The following is a 23,223-nucleotide window of genomic DNA, read 5'->3' as shown; positions in this document are numbered from 1 at the left end:
TACAGATTGTGGTCAGTTCCAAGAAAAATCAAAAATGTCAGGCTTCCTTCTGTGCATTTTTCTGACTCCTGGCACTGCACAGACCCTAATTCTGACCCTAACCCTAATCCCTGAGGCCAGGGCTCTCTAACTTCCCTCTTTCAGGAAACTCTCTCAAGAAAACCCCAGGGAGCCTCACTTATAACTTCAAATGAATAGAAGGCAGGGTATTTTCATCTTTACCTCTAGTGGGAGAACGAAAGGGCTTGCTCGCCCCTTAAAGACACTTCAGGCCTAATTTTCCATGCATGGAAAAATTAAAGGGGTGGGAATTACCAGTCCAGCCTTCACCTTGTCTGGTGAAGTCTAGTCCAGCTATAGATAACTTCACTGGACCCATCTGGACGCCAGTGACACCAAAGCCACACATTTCCCATGTCAGACTGAATGGTGAGAATTAAGCTGTGAGAAGATATTGACTGTCCAGAACAATAAAAAGAGAAGAGTTTTGAAAACATACATCAGTTAAATGAAAGTGTCAGAGAGTTAAAACTCATGAAAATTTCCACCTTCGAGATAAGGATGAACCATCAGATTCTGCCATGAGATTTCAGAAAGAGCTCATATTAAAAAAAAGAATTAAAAAAAAGAGCTCATATTAACTGAAGGCTGGACATAAACACTAATTATCACACTGTCAAAAGAATCTATGAATTAAGTCCTCACTATCTGTTAATAATCTGACGAAACAGTACTTCTACAGTAAATAATGAATGACAGTTTAAAAGTGTGGTGGAATTTGTTTGCTAATTGTTACATTTAATCTAAAATACAAAATGAGGTCAAATATTTCACATGAAATATTCTAATTTTTTTAAAGAACCTACTTCTAACCACATAGTGCACCTGAGAAATATTACCATAGATGGATACTGTAGAGAAGGATTTTTGCCACACAATTTAAAGTGACGTAGGAACATAATGTGTGTATAGACCCAATGAGTGTGGATCCAATCAAACATTTTTCCTTCTTCAGAAAAATCTCTCTTAAAAAACCTACCCACTGATGGTTGCAGAAAAACCTGAGAAGACTTATATGAACTGATACAAAAAAGAACAGCATATACCATAACAGCAACATTGTAACAATGATGAACTGTGAAAGAAAAGACTTAAGTACTCTGTTCAAGATAATGCTCCAAAACAATTCCAAAAAATGCTCTCCACCTCCAAAGAGAACTGACGAACTCAGAGTGCAAAATGAAGCAGATTTTCTTTCACTTTATTTTTCTTGGGTTTCTTTTTTGCAACATGGTTAATATGGAAATGTTTTGCATGACTTTATATGTATAATGGGCATCATACTGGTTGCCTTCTCAAGGGGTGGGAGAAGAGCTAGAGGGAGAGAAAGAATTTGGAGCTCAAAATTTTTAAAAACAAATATTAAAAATAAATAATATTCTCTTTAAAAGCAAAGAAAACCTACGCACCATTCCCACCAACATAGCAAGTTTCTATGTGTCATGAACTTCTTTTTGATCTGAACATTCAGAAAATAACATCCTCAGGGCTCGTATGAACTCCATATTTTGTGCCCCTAAAATACAACAAAATGGTTTTTTAGATTAAAATTCAATTATTTTGAGGGCCAAAGACATTTCAGAAAAAAAGGGGTAAATCCCTTCCAACCTCAATAATCCATAACAGAAAAAAAAAAAAAGCCCATCATCACCAAATGCAAAGGAAATAGTGAAGAAATTATGGGCAGAACACTTTGACATTTCAGCTGATCCAGAGAGGGTTACATTGGGTTAGCTGTTCCTTAGCATCACAAAACTACTCTTGAAAACACAAAGTGTAAGAGATGAGAGAGAACACTAGCCAGTGGGAAGGTGTGGGGAGCACTGCTGAGAACAGAAAGCAAACAGCTGGAGCAAAGAAGCCCTCTCTGTACTTAGGATGCAACATCAAAAAATGCCCGGAGGACAAGCTAGAATCCCTTAAAGGATGGCTAAAAAAAGAAAGCTCATCCCTAAAGAAGCAAGATCATCAGTTTCTCCAAAATTCCATCTCTTCACGTGATCATCTCAAGAAGGCAGAAAAGTCATGCTCTTTTAGAAGACAGTAGAAAGGGAGTGGGTAGAATGGACCCAGGATTTAGCCTTTGGGGAAACCTGGAACAATTCCACCCCAAACTCCAGAGACTCAATTTTTGTCTTGGGTTGAATGACACAAAAGTTCAGCATAAAAATATTTGTGAGAAATTCACAACAGTGGTGATAACGAACTATCATCAGCCATGGAAGGGGAGTTTTCTAGGTTTGGGGAGAGCATAGAGGAAGGCCCAGCTCACAGGAGGCAGACCTGGGTTCAAGTTCTTGGTTGACCATTTATTAGCTATGGAAGATGAAGCAAACGACCCCATTACTGGCACCCCCCCCCCCAACTCCTTTAACTGAAAAATGAAAGAGCTGGTCTCTAAAGCCCCTGAAGGTCTCTGAACGTCACTAATGGGTCTCTGAAGCCTCTCTGAGGGTCTCTGAAGCCGCCTAGATAGTCTCTGAAGCCCCCTCCAGGACTCATTCTAGGATGCTTGCTAAGAGAAAAGAGCTTTGAAAACAACAACCCAGCTTGTTCTTCTCAAAGTCAGACCACAGGAGACTGGACAAGAGAAGAGCCACTGGGAACAATGCAAAGGGTCCTAGCTCTAGACTGGAGTCTCCCTGTATGACCCTGGATCCCTTGTGGCCACTCCTGCCAGCCCCTGAAATGAGAGGGCTGGACTGGACGCCCTCCCTGATCCTCCTCACTTGAATGCTTCTAGATCCTGGGACCTCTGCCACCATGCCCAGCTTCCAGTCCCTAAAATGGCATCCTCATAACACTCCAGAGATAACACAGGTAAAGCATCATCATCATTATTGCCATCCTTTGTACGGACAGAGCACAACCTGTGGCTTTTATAGATTATTATATGTTATAATTAAATAGACTATTATATATTTTATAGACTCATAGACTGTTCTCTATCAGGAGACAGAGGGTCTGCCGCAGATGGAATACTGGACCTGGGTCAAAGACCCTGGATTCAAATTCACCTCTGCCACTCACGGAGTGACCCACGCGGGAAACCCTGCCCCCACCCCATCTGACCAGAGAGGTGGCCGTGGGGACCCGATTCGGTCCTTACAGGGTGGGCTTCCCTGGCCCAGAATGACGGCATGACCGCTGTATAGAAGGGAAGGAAGAAGTCCAGTAGCGGTAGGTGAGGACCCGACCCCAGAGACGGGGCCTCCTTCTGGCTCTCCAGGCTGAGGGAGCGACCTGGGTACTGGCCGGGGGGGGGGGGGGGGGGGGGGGGGGGGGCGGGGGAAGGGGGAGGGAGGTCAAGGTCAAAAGCTCTAGTCCTGCCCCTCCCCCGCTTGACTGCCCCAGGGCAAATGCGGGCTGCGATCTGCACCGCTGAAGGGACCAGCCCAGAGAGGAGCGCCAGCCCCGAGGATGAAGATGGGGGCGGGGCTGGCCCCCCGGTCAGAACCAGGATCCCGCCTGGGTCTCGCACCCCGGGGTCCAGGATCTGGGCGCCGAGTCCCGGGGGGCACGCAGGGAGGCCCAGTCGAGCCCGGGAGTCAGGGGGCCACCGTGCAGCGGGGCCGCAGCCGGGATTACCTTGTCCGTCCAGGCCAGAGTCTCGGTGCGGGCGCCCTCGGCGGCACGGGCACGGGCACGGGCACGGGCACCGGCGCGGAGGCGGGAGCTTCTTCTTCAGTTCCAGGCGCTGCGTTTACGCCGCCCCCTCGCTCACCCGGCTTCCGCTCCGCCTCCCAAGCTGCATTGTGGGAGGTGTAGTTTGCCCAGGCAGAGGAGGGGCCTGGACGCTTGGGAGGAGTCTGAGAGTGCCCGCCCTCCGACACGCCCCCTCCCCGCCTTCCTTCGACTCCGCCCACCGATCTGCCACCTTCCCCACCTCTTCCTCCCACTACCCCACCCCCGGAAACGCAGTTGCGAGGCAACCAGTGGCCTCCCCCGCCCCTTCAGAGCAGGTAGTGTGCGCATGTGCGCCGGCAGGCTCGCTCTCCGGGCTCCAGCGAAGGCCACGTTGGAACGCGATCTGTGCGGAGCAAGGCTCATAGGCTTGTAGCTCCACTAGTGTATCCTAAGTTCAGAGCGGGGAGTCTAGCCCCTTTAAAGGCCATCGAGCCTAGCTGCCGCATTCGACAGACGAAGAAACTGAAGCTCAGAGAAGTCGTGAGGCACCCACGTGCACCTGGGGTCAGAAGAGCCGAGTTCAAATCCTACCTCAGACACTTGCTAGCTGTAATACCTTAGGCAAGTCGCTTACCCTCTGTCTGCCTCAACTTCTTCCTCTGTAAAATGGGGAAAATAATAGTAAACTAGAGGCTAGCCTGTACAAAGCAGGGACCTGGTCCACAGTCCAAACACCTATTTTATGTTCAGTTTTCTGGATTAGGTTCTGGGGATACAAAGATAAACAAAGTCCCGAGAGGCATGGGTTCAAATACTAACAATAGGTGTGTGGTATAACCTCTCAGAGCCTCACTTTCCCCACCTGTAAAATGGGGACAAGAGAACAGTCAATCAGAGGCTTGCCAGGAAGGTCATATAAAACAATGTATCACGAGTGTATCCATTGTTAGTGTTGCTACACTGTTGCCAAGGATGACCAGCAGCGTAAGGGGAGGAGCAGGCAGGGAGGTCACAGGACCCAGTGATAGGACCCTCCCTCACGTCCCTCCCCCTGGCCAAGTACCACTAACGACACCTACGGGCTGGGGGAGCCTGCGCAGATGAGGTAACTTCTCCGTGCTCCAGGCAAGTCTCCAGGACTTTTGTTGTCTTTGTTCTTGTTTTCAGTTATGTCTGAGGTTGAGTGACCCCAAGTGAGGTTTTCTTGACAATGATACTGGAGTGTTTTGCCATTTCCTTCTCCAGCTCATTTTACAGAGGAGGAAACTGGGGCAAATAGGGTTAAGTGACTTACCCAGGGTCACACCGATAGTTCCTGAGGCTGCATTTGAACTCAGTCTTTCTACGTTCTCTAAGACTAGGGCTTCCGTAGAAGGTGCCAACCTGCATTGTTGGAAGAATATGCCTTTCCTGCGATTCCCTATGCCAATGAAATCTCAGTTCCCAGGTCTCTATGACTATAATTTAAATACCTCAAGGAGGTCACATGGTGGTTCTGTAGTTTTTCAGTCATATTCAACTGTTTATGACTCCATTTGGGGTTTTTTGGCAGAGATTCTGAAGTGGTTTGCCATTTTCTTCTCCAGCTTATTTTGCGGATGAGGAAACGGGCAAACAGGGTAAAGTGACTTGCCCAGGGTCACACAGCAAGTGTCTGAGACCAGATTTGAACACACGAAGATCAGCTTCCCTACTCCAGGTCTGACACTCGGTGCAACGTGGCGCCCCCTAGCGGTCTGCACATGGTGGTAAAGGGTCAATAAATATTGTATCGAATGGAATGTGATAAATGCTTCTCTTGAGATCTCTCCTTTGATTTTGTACTAGTCATGAAGGACAAACTTTCTGAGCATCCCCTGACAACCAGCTGTGCTGAGATCAGAGAGGTCCTTTAGTCCTTCCTCCAAAAGGTATTCACTAAGTGCTTACCATATGCCAAGCACAGAGATACAAGGAAGAAAACCCAAAACAGCTAAGGAGGGGAGCCAACGTGTGCATAGGAAACTATATGGAAGGAAAAAGTCATAGAAACAGTAAGTAATTTTATCAAAGTGGATGATAATGAGAAAACCTACCAAAAACTCTGGGATAGAGCAAAAACAGCAGAGGAAAATTTTTATCTTTAAATGCTTACATCAATTTAAAAAAAATAGAGAAAGACCAAGAAATTGGGTGTGAAATGAAAAAATAGAATTAAAAAACAAATTAAAAATCCCCGGTTAAACACCAAGTTGAAAATCTTAAAAGTTAAAGCTGAGATTAATAAAAGTGAATGTAAGAAAATCATTGAATTAATAAATAAAACTTGGGGGGTTTAGGAAAAAACTGATAGAAAAACTATTAGTTAATGTGATTTTTAAAAGAAGAAAATCAAATTGCTAGTAATATAAAACATAAAAACTGAGGTACTAGTCTACCTAGCTGCTGTAGTTCTAAAGGCATTTTAAAATTTGCAAAATGCACTGGAAATTTGGAGAGATGCTTCTATAAGAACAAAGGCTTCTCAACGTTTGTCAACTAAGCATCAACCAGTTCTGTTTTATTTCATTCCCACAATCTTCTGGAAGTTTGTCATATGCTTCAATTTCTCATGTTCCGTAACATTTACAGTTCCCATACAGTACCCACTCTTCGATCTCCTCAGCCTGGTGCTATGGCAGTTCACATGTAATCCACTGAGAAAATACTGACACTATCAGCTCTCCCAACTGCTCCCACCTACACCCTGTTAGCCCCTTTCTCTGACGTTCCAGAGTAGATAAAAGAGAGAAGAGAGAAACTGGGAGCTTGGGTACTAAGCTATTTCCATTTCCTGCCTCCCCCTTTCCTCTAGATCATATTCTATTTTCTCCATATTTATGTCTATACAAGCTGTAAAGCCTTGGGAACTGGCAACTTGCACTGTATAATAGTATATACACACACATTTTGTTAGTTAATTAAAAATTAATCAGTGCATGCATCCATCCATCAACAAGAATTGACTAATCTCTACCAGGTCTACTTTTAGATGCTTTGGGGGATTAAATAAATGAACATATGAATGAATACATATACATATATACAAACATACATATATGTGCATATACACATATGTATGTATATGTATGTGTATACATACACATACACACATATATGTATATATGTGTATATGATGCTGTCCCAGGCCACCTCTGTAGGGGTTTGCAGTATGACTAAGAAAATAGAACTTAGAGAAACAAATGAGAAGAGAGCAGTACAGTGAAATGCTAAATTATATGGTATAGGAAATAAAGAATTTAGAGAAACCCAATATGACATTTTTCATTGCTGCCATTGAGACCTGGTACACACAAACCAGACCTCATCAGTATTTACTGACTCGGAGGGATAAACGCAAAAAAATATAGGCTTGAAAAAATAATTCAATAAAAGTTAGTAATATTTTTAAAAGACATGGAAGGGATTTTATGATTTTAATTTTTTTATATTTTTATCTTAGGTCTAATCCTAACATCTATTGCCAACATCATACATTTTATTTTTTGCCCAATTTTTAAAGTTTTGAGGTCCAAATTCTATACCTTCCTCCCCCTCTCCCTAAGATGGTGAGCAATTGGACATAGGTTACATATATGTAATTATATAAAACATCTCCATGTTAGTCATTTTGTACAATAAGAGTCAAATAGAAGAAAAAAATGAAAGGAAGTGAAAAGTAGCATGCTTCAGTCTGTATTCAGTCAATATCAGTTCCTTCTCTGGAGGCAGATAGCGTACTTCACCATCAATCTTTTGGGATTGTCTTGGATCATTGCATTGCTGAGAATAGCTGTCTATCATCGTTAATCATCACACAATGTTACGATTGCTGTGTATAATATTTTCCCGGTTCTGTTCATGTAAATCTTTCCAGATTTTTCTGAAATCATCCTGCTTGTCATTTCTTATAGCACAATGATATTCCATTACAATCATATACCATAGCTTGTTTAGCCATTCGCCAATTGATGGGCATCCCTTTGATTTCCAATTCTTAGCCACCACAAAAAACAGCTCCTATAAATATTTTTGTACAGGTAGGTCCTCTTCCCCTTTTTTTTGGATGTATTGGGGATATATTTCTAGCACTGGCATTGCTGGATCAAAGGACATGCACAGTTTTATAGCCCTTTGGGCGTAGTTCCAGATTGTTCTCCAGAATGGTTGGAACAATTCACAACCCCTCCTATAGTGCATTAGTGTCCCAGTTTTCCCACATGCTCTCCAACATCCACCATTTTCCTTTTTTGTCACATTAGCCACCCTGATAGGTGTGAGGTGATACCTCAGAGTTGTTTTAATTTGCATTTCTTTGATAAATCATGATTTGGAGCATTTTTTCATATGACTATAGATAGTTTTGATTTCTTTGTCTGCAAACTGCCTGTTCATATCATTTGACTATTCACTAATGCAGCACACATTTTAGTACTTAATTTCATAGCCTAAGAGCTCAAAGTAATTTGAGTATATCCAGTTTAGAATTTTATTAGAGACTTATTGTTCTCTAATTACTTCCATGTAGTCTTTGCGTAAATCAGTTACATATTTCTCTAACAAGGTTACAACCTTTTCAAAGCTTTAATAGAAGCAGCTCAATGAGGAGGAAATAGACCTGAAGTTGGCATTAAAGAAGCTGATGTCACATGAAATCAATCAACCAATCGCAATGCATTTATTGTGACACAGTGATCAGGTATTATGGATACATCTATCGGTCAAAAAATATTTATTAAGATATGAGGATACAAAGAAAGATGAAGAGACCCTGCCCTCGAGGAGCTCACAGTATAATCAAGGAGGAAACACGTAAATAACTAGGTAAAAATAAAACAATTCCTACCCTCAGGGAGTTTGCACATGTATCTATATATGATACATACATATCAGTAGATGCCAAACACAGGCTGGCACAAAAGTGTTAATACAGTTTGAAGCTACTAAAGCACACACATACATACATTATATGTTACAAAATAAATTCATCTAAGGTAATGCGGGGGAAGGGGACTTAACAGTCAGGGTCATCAGGGAACAGATTGCTGTGGAGGGTGATGCCTGAGCTGAGCTTTGAAACCAAGGATCCAAAGACATTCTCAAACAGAGCTCAGTATCTTTCCCACTCATTCCTAATTGCTATTGTTCCATTTTCTATCATTGTTTCTTTGAACAGACTGTCATCCGTTCCTGAAATGCCCTCCCCTTTCACCAATTTCTCTTTGAATTCTTAGTTTGGAGGGGGGCTTTCTCCAGTCGTCCTGATCTATATCTTGCCCACTGAACTCAGAAGGCTCTGGAGGAGAAAGTGAGGCTGGTGACTTTGTATAGCCTTCCCTCACTTAAATCCAGTTCACTTGCAAGTCATGGCATCACCTTCCTCATCTCATGGTCCCCTTTGAGAAAGAAGGACAAAAAACAATGAATCCTTAGTTCTCCTGTTCAATAAACTCCAGTGGAACCCTATTTTCTCTAGGATAAAACATAGGCTCCTCTGTTTGGTTTTTAAAGTTCCTTATAATCTGCCATCAACCTCATCACTTCCTTTCATGACTCCTGTATTTCAGTCAAACTGGCCTTCTGGTTGCGCCACACATCAAGTACTCCATCTCCCATCTCCATGATTTTGAATTGGCTTTTCTCCATATCTTCAATGCTCTTACTCCTCCTCATTTCTACCTCAGAGAGTTCTTCATTTCCTTCAAGATTTGCTCATGCTTTTGCTTCTGCCTGAAGGTTTTCTTGATCCTTCTGACTGCTAATGATCTCCTTCTGTAAACTACCTTCTGTTCAGTTTGCATTTATTCTGCATCAGAATGTGGTCTCCCAGACAGGAAATAAGCTCCTTGAGAAAAGGGACTGTTTGACTTATGTCTTTGCAACTTGATTATGCCAACATTCTCAAATTCCAATATAGTATAGTACATCTATCTTGCCTCCAGCAATTCTTACTATTTGTTGAATGTAAAAAAGGGATTTCATTCAAAATTAAACATTTTTAAAGTTGATATCCATTGAATTCTACCAGATATTCAAAGAGTAATCCCTGTACTGTTTTAAATGTTTTAAAATCAGAAAAAGATGACATTTAAGCAAACATGACCCTATCCCCAAACCTGAAAAAAGTAATGTAGACAAAGAAAACTTCGTCAATATTATAAATGAATGTATATATGCAAAAATATTAATATACCATAGTAAACAGTGTACAGAAAAATGGGGAGAGGAGCATTGTTTATGATCAAATAAAATTTATACCAGGTATCAGCAATACACAAGAATAAAACCCATAAGAATACTATACTAATGTAAATAAAGCATTTATTTCACTGTAATATCCATTTATCTTTAAAATATTACAAAGTGTAGGAATGAAGCTGAAGAAATTCATGAAGCAATTTTGATTAGATTATGTTACCTAATCTCAACTGACTCCTTAAATTAGCAAATCAAACATCCTAGTCTTCTCTATTCCATTCATTTTCCCATTCCCCACTGTTGCTGTTTCCAATCTTCTCCTCCATCCTCAAGTTCCCTAAAACAACTCCTCCCTTACCATTGGTTGTTGTCCTTCATTCTGGAAGAGGACCAAAATGACATCACCATGAGAAAGTGAAGTTTCAGTGTGTAGGACTGTGGCTGATCAGACCAACAGAGCTCCAAATGCTCTACCACAAATTGGGCACACATAGTTGGTGGGAATATTTGGGGTCGCCACTCCAATTTGTGGTCACTCCAGTTTGTGCATCCTACATTTTCTTTGTGCTATCTCAATTCTGCTTTGCTTAAAGAGCACAACACCTTTTCTGATGTGGGCACACCATGCTGAGTGGTCCTGTGACAGTGTTTCCGATGTCCCACAGTCAAATCCAAAGTTCTTGAGAAAGACCTTGAGGGGATCCTTGTATCACTTCTTCTGACCACCATGTGATCACCTGCCCCATGCAAGTTCTCCATAAAATAATCTTTTTGGCAAGTGTACATTTTGCATCTGAACAACATGGCCAGTCCATCAGAGTTGCGCTCTCTGAAGCATAGTTTGAATACTTGGCAGTTCAGCTTGAGCAAGGACTTCAGTGTCTGATACCTTACCATGCCAGGTGATCCTCAGAATCTTCCTAAGACAGTCCAAATGGAAGCAATTCAGTTTCCTGGCATGGTGCTGGTAGACTGTCCATGTTTCACAGGCATACAACAATGAGGTCAGCATAACAGCACTGTAGACCTTCACTTTGGTAGTCAGTCTGATACCTCTTCTCTCCCAAACTTTTCTTTGGAGCTTCCCAAACACTGAGCTAGTTAATGCAATGTGTGCATCAACCTCATTGTCAATGAGGCACATCCTGAAAGTACACTACCAATGTAAGTGAACTTACCCACAGCATTCACAACTTCTCCATTTGTTGTAACCAATGGTTCCACATATGGATGGTGTGGTGGTGGCTGATGGGGCACCTGTGTTTCCTTGGTGTTGATCATTAGGCCAAAATTAGCACAGGCAGCAGAGAATTGATCCATACTTGGTTGCATCTCAGCTTCAGAGGCTGCACTGAGTGCACAATCATCTGCAAACAGAAAATCATGCACCAATACTCCCTCCACTTTGGTCTTGGTTTTTCAAATTGAAGAACTTACCATCAGTATAATAGTTGACCTTGATGCCACGTTCATCCTCATTGAAAGCTTTTCACAACATGACTGAAAACATCATGCTAAAAAGCATGGCAGCAAGCACACAGGCCTGTTTTGCTCCACTGGTGACTGGGAAGGCACGAGAGCATTGGTCACTATCCAGAACCTGGGCAAACATGCCATCATGGAATTGATGTAAAATGCTGATGAACTTCTCTGGGCAACCAAATTTTGACATAATTTTCCATAAGCCCTCACGACTAACAGTGTCAAAGGCCTTGGTCAGATCCACAAATGTTGTGTACAGACCTCTGCTCTGCTCCTGGCATTTCTCCTGGAGTTGTCAGGCAGCAGACACCATATTGACTGTTCCTCAGCCCTTTCTGAAGCCACACTGGCTCTCAGGTAGATAACCATCTTCCAGGTGAAGGATCAGCCTATTAAGGAGGACTCTAGCAAGAATTTTGCCAACAATGATTAAGACAGAGATCCCCGCTGTGATTGTCACAGGACAATCTATTCCCTTTACCCTTACAGAGATGGACAATGGAGGCATCCTTGAACTCCTGGGGGATAACCTCCTCTTGCCATATAAGCTGGAAAATTTCAGTCAGCTGTTGTATGAGCAATGGTCCCCCTACCTTGTAAATCTCAGCTGGAAAAGAATCAGTACCAGGTGCTTTGCCACATGAAAGGAGCCTAATGGCCCTCAAAACCTCTTCTTCAGTTCAGTTCTCCATTTCTCCCTAGGACTCCCTGCCAAGTCTGGTAGGCTGAGTCTACTCTAGCATAAAAGTTACCCAGAATTATAAGTTTGTCCTCTTTTACCCTTACTATTAAGCATATATAGAAATACTTAACAAAATCCCTGTTACAACACTTATCGTTAAGCAAAATAAATTTCTACGTTGGCTATCACCTTTCTCTCAGGACTTAGGTAATGTTTCATCAGGAGATCCCTGGAATCATGGTTAGCTATTTCATTGCCCAGGGTTTTGATGGCCTTCAAAGTTTTTCATCTTTATAGTAATGTTGCTCTTGAATAAATTCTTCTTCAGATTCTGCTCACTTCACCGCATCAATTCATACATGTACTCTTCCATTTGTCCGACACTACCTCCTTCATAATTTCTTATAGCACAATAGTATTCTATCATATTAATAAGCAACAGTGTGCTTAGTCATTTCTCAACTGATTGGTATCCCTTTAGTTTCTAGTACTTCACGGGCTAGGTTGCACAGTAGACACTGTGCAACAGTAGAGTGCCAGGCTTGGAGTCAGAAAGACCCGAGTTCAAACCCAGACTCAGACACTTACTAGCTACGTGATTTTAGACAAGTCACTTGACCCTGTTAGCCTCAGTTTCCTCTTCTGTAAATTAAGGAAGAAGGAAATGGCAAAGAAAAACTCCAAATGAGGTCACAATGAGTCCAACACGACTGAACAGTTTTTGTACACCAGTCCTTTTCCTTTTTCTTTAATCTCTTTGAGGTCCAATGTAATCTCTCTTGAAAGTAATACAAAATTATACAATAAGGAGTACAAATTTGTTCATTCCTTTTGAAATAGTGAAGCCCAAATCCTAAGGATGTTGTTCATCCTTCATTTTCAAAAAGAACCAATGACATCATGGGATGATGTCCTGACTTTTGAATTTAAATGAGGCAGAGTTGCACAAAATTGTCAGCCTTACTCTCTCTTCCAGAGTCATCAAAGTCCAGCAACAAGATAAAAGTCAAGACAACTGTCAGTGGCCCGGATGCCATGAATGACCCTGGTATCTTCAACGTCTCACCAAGATCGAAGAGCTCCACAGCACCTGCTTGAGCTACCTTCATGGCCACTGGAGCAAAATGTTCTCATTCCACCAGGGGAAGTCTTCACATGCTTAGGGTAGACATCCTCCTAACTCACCAATGAGTTTGTGGCCGGTTGGTTAACTTCAGCCTAGTTTAGCCCATCTACCAAGGTGGTTTTGCCTAAGTGTGGCTGCTGTGCATGCTATAGGTCCTTGGAGCCACGTGGACACCAAAGGGGGATGAGCACCCCCAAAGGGCTCAGCAGCCCTCCCCAGAGGAGCCCACCTTCCCTGAGCGCTCGTTATACATACTGTTGTTTGGCCGTAAGTGGAGACTTTTTAAAAATTTCAATCATAAGAGCAAAATTAAATTATCTTCACTATTGTAAGGCAAGAAAATATCCTAATATTTTAGAAATAGTGCATGACTGAAAATTCAAATTAATCCCATATTTTCATAAAAACCACTTATCTAAATCATTATCTGTCTAAAGAGATAACATTGGTAGAGTGTTCTACAGTTTTAAAAGAGCTTGCCCCACCTCATCTAATTTCACTGGTCAGTTTACAGAACTGGAAGGGACTTCAAAGATCCTGACTGAATAACCATGTTCTCTACACAAAATCCCTCCCACCCCCCAACTCCTCCCCACCCCTGCTCTGTAGCCTTTGAAGGAAGGCTCTTTCGAAGAGTCACATCATACTTGGAGACAGGTCTCCTTCTTCTCCTGTTCCTCATTCTGATCCAGTTTTGGACCAAGCCCAAAGCTTGGTTTTCTCTTCTAAAGGAGTATTTGAAGATAGCTATCATGGTTCCCATCCTCCTAGTTACCTTTTCCTTGGGCACAACAACCAAGAGGTTATCTAGTGACATTATCTCAAATCTATTTGACAGGTAAGTGATTCTTCTATGGATGTCCTTCCTAAAACATGGCAACCAAAACTGAAGCCAAGAGTCTAGAAGTGGTCTCCCCAGGACAGACGCCCACTGCAATAGCATCCTGTGACCCTTATGGGGCATATAGAGCATTGAAATTACCAGGTCTTTTTTTCAATAAATGACATCTAGTCACATCTCCCCATCTTGTCCTTGGAAAGTTGATTTTTTTTTTTAACATTAGTGTAAGATTTGTCCCAGTTAGAAGAAATCTTACTAGATTTGACCCAATCTTCTAGCCTGTCAATAATTTTTTAGAACCTGACCCAGGCAGGCCATATGTTAACCATCAGGCCTAACTTTATGGTATCTATAATCTTGATAGACACGCCACTTATCTAAGTTGCTGAGCCCTGCATAGAACCACTAAGGAATCCACATAAGTCTCTCCATTAAACTTATTCCACACTCACCTAACTGGCACTTCTTTGACCTATACGTGGAGCCATATATCCCACAAGAACAGCCCAAATACTTCTACCAAAGTAATAAGTCTAGCAGATTCTTGACAAATCATAGACATGCTGGCTCTTTGTGACCACCATTTCCCTTTCTAGTTGTCCAGTACTCATTTATTCAAATCAAGTCTCCATTTCCTTCCCATTCTGGAAAATTTCTGTAGTGATAGGCTCATAAGATCTTAAATCTAGAGCTATCAGGGACCTCAGAGGTCGAGTCCATCCCCTTTCATTTTACAGAAAAGGAAACTGAGGCACAGAGAGAATAACTGACTTACCCCAAAACACCCAGCTACTAAGTGCCTAAAGTAGGTCTTTTGGTCTCCAAGTCCAACACTCTCTCCAGTTACCCACACACACCTAGATGCCCAGTCTTAATGGCCCCTTTCTCACTCTCTTGTGATCTTTCAGAGGTCACCTGATAGCAGCTCAGAAATTATAACAGTTATTTTCCAGACCCTGAGACGCAGATGAACTGGTGTGCAGTCATTTCAGTCATATTGGACTCTGTGAGCCCATTTGAGGTTTTCTTGGCCAAGATACTTGGAGTGGTTTGCCATTTCCTTCTCCATTTCATTTTACAGATGAGAAAATTGAAGCAAACAGGGTTAAGCGGCTTGCCCAGGGTCACATAACTAGTAAGTGTCTTAATTTGGACTTGAACTCAAGTCTTCCTGACTCCAAGCCCAATGCTCTGTGAACTATGGCGCCACCTAGTGGCTACAGATGAACTGAGCCTGGTGTGATTGAACTCTAAGGTAGATACCTGAGTTCTGAAGGCTGCCGCGTACTATCTCCTCACTTTGTTTGGTCTTCCACTCCATCTCAGGTGGCCCCTTTTCAGCCTAGAGACCACACTCTGTGGCAGGGAGAACAGAAGCCAAAGGAGAGCCGTCTTTTCCCTACTGTCCACCATGATCACTCCCTCCTGAATTTCTATCCAGTTGCTGCAATGATGACTCTTTCCCTCAAAAGGACTAAAAATCCCAAACCAAGCTATCCAAGACCTCACCCTCATTCTGCTGACCCTGCAGTGTTTTACTCAGTCCAACTCACTTCATCTTTCCAAGACTGTTATTGTGCATCCAGACCACACTTTCGTATTTGTGCTTTCTTCTGTCGGTGTCTTTTTAAAAAATCTAAATGGAATGAGGAGCTCCTTGCATATCCCTATCAGTGTCTTCTGAAAATTCTTCACGAGGATTGTTTTTCCCCTCTCTGTCTTTAAAGGTTTTCTGGAGGGCTATCCATCCCTCTTGCACTCACCTTCCCTGGAGAGTTTGATTCTTAGTCCAGGGATCCTAACTATGTATCACTTGGTCTTTCTGCCCATTTGTATGAAAATACTCCTGGCAGCCTTATTTTGAATACCCAAAGGAACCATTCATGTGTCCATCAGCTGAAGAAAGACAAAACAAATAGTCATACGTGGATGTAATGAACAGTTAGTGCCCAAGAAATGAAAAAGCCCAACTAATACAAATAAATATGGGAAGATTTTTCTGAAGTAATTCAAAATGAAGAAAGTAGAAGTAAAAGAGAAATGTCCACACTGACTTCAAGTGTGTAAACAAGGATGATAGTAGCAAAATCAGCAAAAATTTCAAGAAAAGCTAAAAACAATTCAGAAGGGGACAAAAAAATTAGATTACTTTGGGTATTACTTTATTAAAATTAATTTGCATATTTTTGACAAAAACAAACAGTGAAAGTTTATCATTTCAGGTAGGAACTATGTTCTTATAAATATTTGAAGTGTCCATTCATAGCTGCTAAACTTATAATTAAAAAATATAAAAATGATGTGATACAAAACCGAAAAAAATCAATCCAGAGCCTAGGGACAGGAACTGGGCCTCTGCTTTCGCTGATATGTGTGACCCTGGGCAAGTCACTTAACCTCTCTTTGCCTCAGTTTCCTCAACTGTAAAATGGGAGTAATAATAGCACCTCACAGGTTTTTTTTGTCGTTGTGAAGATCAAATTAATGAATATTTGTAAAGCACTTAGCACACAATGCCAGGCACATAGTAGGTGCTATATAAATTCTTATTTCTCTCCTTTTCTTTCTCTTTCACACATAGGAGGAGCTTTAAAAAGTCTGTGAAGTTGAACGGAAGTGGATTTAAGTTAAAGTCTCTCACCTTTCTTTGAACTTTGATTAGGTCTCCTTAATAGCTACAACCTATCCCCATGGGTATTTGCTGACCTCCTGACACCTTCTTGAATATGACTGAATTCTGCCATAGAGGATGATTTGATTGGATCTGACTCTTGTATAGCTGAACTGTAGCCTGGAATTAGGGCCCATAAAATGGAGCCTATAAATAGATCTCTAAGAGATCTGGTTGAGAGAAATGGAACTCAACCCAGAAGAATGGAGAATCAGGATCTGAATCCCAGAAGGTCGAAGACTGTATATCCCAGAGGGAACTTGTTCAGACTTTGAGGGTGCAGCGTTAGGACAAACAACCAAATGTCCTCAAAGGAGGAGGACAGCATTGTCCAAAAGATGGCACCAGTCAGAAAAAGGGATGCTCTCAAGCTCCTACACATTGTGATTGAGCTATTCAATGTGATCTTGGGGAGCGAACAGTTCCTAGAGCCAGTCTCCTGGAGAAAAGGCACTACGAAATGCACAGAGAGTTGGAGGAGGGAATGAGAAAGCCCTAATCAATCAGCCAATAGATCAGCAAGGATGTTTTAAGTGCTCCTTATTTGACAGACACTATTGTCGGGCTGGAGATACAAGAACAAGAAGTGAAACAGTCCCCACTAAATTTATATTCTGATGGGAGAGGGAATGAGTACATAGAAAAATATATACTGCATAAACAGAAAGTGAATTATTAGACATGTATCCAAAATGGTTCGATATAGTGTTATATGGGAGGGAGGGCCCCAGCAATTATGAAGATCAGGAAAGGCTTCTTGCAAAAGAAGAGGCAGTCTATGAAGTGAAGATAAAAAGGAGGATATTCCAGACACGGGGGGAAATCCAGGACAAGACATAGAGAGGCAAAATCGTGTGTAAGGAACAGTTTGAATTACAGAGTGCAGGAGAAGAAGTAATGAACAATGAGGCCAAAGAGAGCACGAGGCCAGGTTGTAGTCTTTAAAAGCAAAGCAAAGGTGTTTATAGTTTATCCTGGAGACAAGGAGTCCCTGGAGTTGATTGATTAGGAGAGTGACCTGATCAGATCCATGCTATAGGAAAATCACTTGGACAGCAGTGTGGAGAGGGGATTGGAGGCAGGGAGAGTAATTGTGAATCTCTTGCACTAACCTAGGCACTAGGTGATAAGGACCTACAGAAGAAGGGTAGCTGTTTGATGGGACAAAAGGAAGCTGGGATTCAGAAGTATTGTGGAGGTAGAAACATGGTATTTGTCAACTGATGGGACATGTAGGGTGAAGGACAGTGTAAAGTCAAGGATGCTCCAGATCCTGGAAGGATGCTGGTGACTTCAACAGGAATTGGAAATAGGAAAGGTTTAGGGGGAAAATGAGTAAGCTCCACTTTAGACTGATAAGTTTAGGATGTCTCCAGGATATAGTTTTAAATGTCTCATAGGTAAATGATGATGTGGGATTGAAGTTCAAAAAGTGCCAGAATTAAATGTGGGAGATACTTGCAAAGATGACAATTAAACCTGATGAGATTACCAAGATCACAAACCCTGGGGAATACCCACAATTAAAGGATAAGATATAGATGATAAACTAGTAAAAGAAATGGTGAAAGAGGAGTCTCACAGGTGACAGCCAAATCTGACAGGAAAGTGTGGTCAACAGTGTCAAATGCAGCAGATAGGCAAGAACAGTGCAACTGAGAAAAAGATCATCAGATTTAGCAATTAAGACATCGTCCATCATTTTGGAGGGAACAGCCTCAGTTGACTGATGATCATTTGTTGGTCCTTTCTTCTCCAAGAGGACAAATGATATTGTCTTGACTTACCTGTGTGAATTGAATTTAAGTGAGCCAGAGCTACATAGTCTTTAGCCTCACTCTCTTCTCCAGAGTCTTTTGAGAAGTCCAGTGAATTCAATGAGAAGGTAAAAGTCAAGCTTTCTGGCAAAGGCCCTGTTCATTGATGCAGTGGGAAGCTAGACTGAAAAGTGTTGAGTAGTGAGCAGAGAAGACATGGAGAAATTAAGCATAGGAAACTTTCTCCAGGAGTTTGGTTGAAAAGAGAAGGAGAATTATGAGGAGATACCTTGAGAAGATGATAGGGTCTAGTGAAGATTTTTAAGAAGGGAGGAGACGAGCATGCTTGAACTCTGTAGTAAAGGAAGCAGGTAACAGGGAGAGGCTGAAGATGTAAGATAACAGGAATATGAATGCTGATGCAGTCTACTGGAGAAGCTGTGGAGGGAAAGGGGGTTATGGGATCAAGTGCCTATGTGGAGGAAGGACCTGGCTCTCCTACCATCTTGAATTATTCAAGCTGCAGATTCAATGAGAAAAAGACTTCCTCTTTGGCAACTCCAAGTATAAAGTTCCTTTTAGGAGGCATACCAAACTCTTAGGGCATAAGTAGAAGTCCATATCATGAAATAAACCCCTAAGAGAAGCAGAGGGATACCAGAAACGGTTTCAATTTCTAACAACGCAAGTACAAAATATACTTTCAAGGGAGCCCTAAAACCTTACAATCATATGAAAAATGTGGAAGTTTATAAGTTCCTAGGGAAGAGATAGAATAGTTATAATACCAGTATAATCTAATTGTGGCAACAACCCCCACATTTGTTCTTTGTCCTATTCAACTGCATTCCAATGGCATTGGACTCTAGATATTTTTACTCTTTGACTTCCATGCCTGGAATTCTCTCCCTCTTCATCTCTGCCTTCCAGCATCCTTTGAAGTACAATTAAAATTCCTACCTTCTACAAGAAGCTTCTCCCAATTGCCATTCATCCCAATACCTACCCTTCTTTTATTACTTCCATTTTATCCTATATATATTTTTTCTTACTCAAAATTGTTTTTCCCCATGAGAAAAGATGAGACTACAAGCTCCTGGAGAGCAGGGACTGTTTTTTGCCTTTGTAGTCTCAGCATTTATAGTACAGTGCCTGGCACATAGTAGGCATTTAATAAATGTTTATTGGCTGACTGAAAATAAAGCCAAAAAAGACTGAAGAAAAAAGCCACTGTATAAACAGATAACATGGAAAAGAGATGGAGAGGGAAAAAATCTGAGACGCACGGAATTACCTGAAAACCATGACAAAAAAAAAAAAGCCCATCTACAGACTGAGAGGGAGAAACTCTCAGGTCTGCTCTGCACATCTGAGAAATCTGCCAGTTCTCTGCCTAAAGAGAATAAAGAAATAGCTTAACACTTTCTTAGCACCAAAGGATGGTTAAATTCTAAAAGACCTTGACACCTGTGGTAGTGGTCCCAAGATAACAGAGAAGTCATTTTGACCAACAAGGGATCTGTGAAAACCAAAAGAGGAAGAGATTGCAGAAAAGAGGTTTAGACCAGTAGGTGAGATATGATACATATTATTCTCTAAAGAGACCAAAAATATCAAAGTCCACTGTCCCAATCATGAGCTCCCCACAAATAGGAATTTCCCTATGCATGTGTCTCCCTTCTAGGTTTTCATGTGTGCCCACTCTCTCCCACAGACATGTATGCACTGGAGGGAAAGATTTTGAGTTGAACTGATGTGCATGTATTATACTTTCGCTTTTTACTGAGTAAATGTTATAATTTTTTTTGCCTTATCATTTAGTAAAGGGCAGCTAGGTGGCATGTGAATAGAGTTATGGGGACTACAGTCAGGTAGACTCATCTCCATGAGTTCAAATCTGGCTCCCACATTTACTATCTGTGTAACCCTGGACTTACACTTAACCCCATTTGCCTCAGTTTCCTCATCTGTAAAATGAGCTGGAGAAGGAAATGGCAAACCACTGCAGTATCTTTACCAAGAAAACCCCAAACAGGGTCAGGAAGAGTCAGACACAATTGAAAAACAACAAACATAAAGGTCTGGGTAAAAGTCACTGCATCTTGCATGACAGCTATCAGGCTAGTCAGTAATGGGGTCAGAATTGAAATCCAGATCTCTACTCTGCATGTAATGTTCTTTAATAGAAAGGTAGCATTCCTGTTGGTCCTGACATGATAATGAAGGGAGAAAAGTCAGAATGGAAATGAGGGATACAGAGAAGCAACGTACCTCCAAATTTTCAGTCTCAGGACCTGAATTCAAATCCTACCCCACTTATGACCTAAGACAAGTCACTTAACCTCCCTGGGCCTCAGTTTCCTCATCCATAAAATGACAGTGTTGGATCAAATGACCTCTAAGGTCCCTTTTGGGTATAGAGCTAGAATCCTAAGAAGGAGCTATTTTATTTGTTACTGCAGTGACTCCATGAAAATCCTCCACTGAGCAGTGCAGAGGACTCCAACAAATAAACCGTTCTCCTCGTCCTTTGAAAACTACATCTCTTTGTCTTATTTTCCATCATGATCAAATCTACCTTTTCCTGACTGTCCTTGGATTTCTTCAAAGTAGTAACTTCCTTTAAATCACCCTTTCCATTTTAGATGTACTATTTTTAAAAGAAATTTTAATCTAGGAAGATTAATAATCTAGGAGCTTCTTGAAAGTATTTAGCATTTTAATTCATTGTGTATGATTTTAACAGTTCCTGATTATTTCTACAGTTCAGTGTATTCTTCTGGTCAGAACTTTGTACTTGAACCCTAAAGCACTCACTATAAGAGCTTAAAGGAATAAAGAATAGTTTTTAATTTGTTCTTCACAAATGGAATAGGGACCATCTAGACCTAGGATTTTATTGAGCCAAGAATTCCAGGTGAGGAAATACTTTCTACCCACGGAGGTCAGCACTTGCTTAGAGAAACATAGCCAGTATAGGTCAGGGGTGGGATGATAAAAATAATGCTCTGCTTTTGAGGCCACTAGGTGGTGCAGTCTTGCATCAGATGTCAGGAAGAATGAGTTCAAATACAACCTCAGACACTTTGACAGCTGTAGGACCCTGGGCAAATCACTTAACTTCTGTCTGCCTCTGTTTGCTCATCTGTAAAATGGAGTTCATAGCTGCACCTCCCTTCTAGTGTTGCAAAGATCAAATATGTGTAAATTGCTTTGCAAACCTTGAAGTGTCTTATAAATGGTCACTATTAGCATTCACTATCATCTCTTTTTCCCTTTCCTGTCCTGTAGGGCTGAATTGTTTTTTAGTCCAGACATGGAAGCACATTGATTCTGGTGGTTTTAGGGCTCTGTCCATGAGCCTACAACTCAGAGAGTTGCAGATGGGAACTGAGAAGTTAGCTCATTTTAGAGCCCCTCTGTAGCATAGTAAACCACCTGCACAGCACTTCAAGGAAAGCATCAAAATCATAAAGAAAGCATTTAACGCCTCCTTCGGTGCCTCTTTCCTCTCCGATCTTCCCAGTACAGCTTCCTCTCAGCTCCTTCATTCTACGAAGGAGGAAACTAAGGCACACAGGAGTTAAGCAACTTACCTGGGGCCAAAGAGCTAGTGAATGTTTAAAGTAAGTTTCCATGACTTCAAATTCATCACTCTGTCCTCTTTTGCTTTTCTTGAATTCCCAGGGTTTGATCGAGCACAATGGGGCTGGAATGTGCTTAATAAACGCTTATTGAGTAACTGACTGAATCTAGGTCCACTGCTCTAGCCACAACACAATGCAGCCTCATTACAAACTCTGTTTTATGTTTGTGAGTATCAATATAAGGTTTATGTGGTCTTTCCCACCTGCCTCCCTACCTGGTTTAGCAACTTAAAAGTAGAAAAGGTAGATGGGTTCTACTTTGTAAATCCCACAAACTACAGACAAAATAATAATTCACAATTATATAAGGTTTTAAAGTTTGCAAAACATTTCTCTCACAACAAACCTGAAAGAAAAGTAGTGACACTTTTATTATGAGCATTTGACAGATGTGGAAACTGAGCTCCTACATGATGAGTTACTCATGATCACATAGTTAAGTGTCTGAAGTAAGACAGGCAAGCAGACTTTCTGACTCCAGATTTGCGCTCTTTCTACTAAGCCACAGGACACCCACCCAACAGTAACTTAATAAATATTAAACTATATAAATCTATGCTTTCTGAACCTTGGTCACTTTTACATGACTTTAAGAAACTGTCCAATATTGGTGGTTCATAGAGATGAGCTCCCTTGAAAGTACACCTTGGACTTCTTTTCCAAAAGCTTGATGCTTGATTTTTCTTATGTAAAAATAAACATGGAAGACTAGCCTCCCTCACTATGGATATTATACATCCATTAGTGCAATCCAAGATCAAATTGCTTCTTTGGCAGCCACAACACAATGCTGATTCAGATGAAGCTTTCATCTTCCTGAACCCTTCCATTTTCACAAGAACTACTTTCAGGGCTTGGGGGTGGGGAGGAAGGGGGAAGAGAGAGAGAAGAGAGCGGGGGGAGGGAGAGGGAGAGAGAGAGATCATCAATAAAACATTTTAAAAAGAATTCTTTTGTAGCCATTTCTCCTCTCATTCCATGCTTGGCCAGTTTAATTTTTTTTTTTTTTTTTAAAGAAAGTGTAAGTTTTGCCTGTATCTGCTCCTATTAAATTACAATTTGTTAGCTTCAGGTCACTACGCTAATTTGTCAAGTTCTTTTAGGGTCTTCATTC

General features: G+C 41.5%; 1 protein-coding gene across 2 annotated transcripts in view; it reads right to left on the bottom strand.

Annotated features, from left to right (window-relative positions):
* Positions 1–23,223, bottom strand: part of CCDC126 (coiled-coil domain containing 126) — a 53,634-nt gene that overhangs the window by 18,020 nt on the left and 12,391 nt on the right. The window contains exon 1 of one of the 2 annotated variants that reach the window (XM_072650935.1): positions 3,649–3,786. The exons of the other annotated variant lie outside the window; for it this stretch is intronic. The gene's annotated coding sequence lies outside the window, so the exon portion shown is untranslated. Of the gene's footprint in view, positions 1–3,648; positions 3,787–23,223 lie in introns of those variants that run through there. 2 annotated transcript variants of the gene reach the window in all.

Source organism: Notamacropus eugenii, chromosome 3 (genome assembly GCF_028372415.1).
Source record: "Notamacropus eugenii isolate mMacEug1 chromosome 3, mMacEug1.pri_v2, whole genome shotgun sequence".
NCBI classification, from domain to species: domain Eukaryota; kingdom Metazoa; phylum Chordata; class Mammalia; order Diprotodontia; family Macropodidae; genus Notamacropus; species Notamacropus eugenii.
Note: the sequence above shows the minus strand (reverse complement) of the source record. Positions and strands in the feature narration are given on the sequence as shown.